The sequence below is a fragment of the Manis javanica genome, chromosome 16 (assembly GCF_040802235.1).
Source record: "Manis javanica isolate MJ-LG chromosome 16, MJ_LKY, whole genome shotgun sequence".
NCBI classification, from domain to species: domain Eukaryota; kingdom Metazoa; phylum Chordata; class Mammalia; order Pholidota; family Manidae; genus Manis; species Manis javanica.
In genome coordinates, this window is record NC_133171.1 from 60,309,911 (window position 1) to 60,311,788 (window position 1,878).

The following is a 1,878-nucleotide window of genomic DNA, read 5'->3' on the forward strand; positions in this document are numbered from 1 at the left end:
CAGCCTGGGTTTTATGTATTTTGTTATAACTCAGATATCATCAAACTGTCTTATTCTATGGCTGCAAAGGGGTCCCCTGGTGTCTATAATGGATGGTCAGAAAAGAGCCCAGGGTTTCTCTCTCTCTCACTTCTGGGTCTTTTAGAACTCTGCAACTTGGCTTTTTGGCAACTGTTTACACACATGCTGTCATTTCTGAAAATCCCCAGAGAAGCTCTCTATGGGACATGGACCAGCCAACACTGAGGCTTCACCTTGGCCTTCCTCTCCTGCAGTGGTGGCCCCAAGGTGAGACCCAGCCTCTATGGAGCATGTGATGGGGCTCCTGTAAGAAGTGACACCCAGCACCACACCCCCATAGTCCTTCCTTAGAAAATAAGCAGGAAATACCACCTCAAGAGATTCAGTCCTGCTTCCTGACCCATTCAACTCTGACCGTTCCTTGTCTCTTTCTTCAGATTTTTTTTTTAATTGCTATATTAAAGATAGGAAGGATTACACCAAGTACCTCTAAGATTATAGTAGTGGCAAAGAACGAACGTATTTCCTCCCTGTACTCTCATTTATGGACTCATTTATGTTTTCCCTTATTTTTAAATTTTATCTTCCCAAGTCCATATATGCAAAATGTGTCTCAATTATCATGTATATTTTCCCTTTTGACTTTTAATTTTTTCCTTTTAAATACATAGAAGCAAAATACATGTCATTAGAAATAGGACATGAATTATCCATTATAATGTCAGTTCACATTTGAATCCTGAGTAATTACTAGCATATTGAAAATTTAAATTAATTTTGTCAGTTGATGTGAATTGTTACCTAAAGTTATATTCTACTAATCTTTTACTTATGGAATAGATTCATAATTCTCAAAATGCCTTTTATTCCTTCTTGGGAACAATTTTTATATAACAAGATTTATGAAATGTTCTATAATGAAAAGTTAATTATTAAATAGGGGATATTTCCATTTGAACAAAATATTAGTACTTTCAGGTCATTGCTGCTTAGTGAGTTTTATGAGTATCATATTTCCAAAATAAACTATAGAAGATAAATGTTTATACATAAAATAGCCTAACAAAATAATTTTAAAAATACATACTTTATGATACCACCTTGGTACAGAAAGTTACCACCAAGATTTATTCAACATTTGTTTTGAACCTTTTTCCTTTTTGTATCCATATTTTGAAAGTTTTTTTATGAACCTGCACGTATGGTCAAATCTATCCTCAGTGCCTATCAAGAGAAAAAGAGCAGTCCCATTCATTGCTCTCCCCAGGTGCCCAGTTCATCTTTTTTAGCAGACTGTTTGGGTATTTACTTTCATCTTTTCTGAATAACAAGAGTTTGGGGCTTTCCACTCTGATTTCCCACTGTGGAGAAGGACAATTTAGCTGTGTTCCCCCTGTCTTTCTCCATGCCGCACACACACACTCTTCCCACCCACTGCCCTTCAGTGTGGTCCTAACATCGGTTGGATACACTATGTCCACTGACCTGTCTGTCTAAAAGCTATGTGTACCTGAGCCATGTGGTAAACTGATCACTTTTCCTTTCTATACAACTTTATCTTCCCTGGAGGTAGTACTTGCCCCCCACTTTGCTTTATTTCCAACATCCTTTCCAATTGAACCACAGACTCCACCAGTTGTCCAAATCTCTCACAAGGCTGACTCATCAGGTGCTCTTAGCAGTTTGTCTCCTTGATGCATCTCTCCCGAGGCCTTGTGACCTGCAGTTAGAACAGTTGCTCCCTTGTGTGTGCAGCTTCCGGGATCTCCTGTTGCCATCATACGGGGAATCCTGGACTAGTTCTATTTCTTTATCCCGTTTTCCCTTTTCTTAATTTATTTTGGCGAAACATCATCC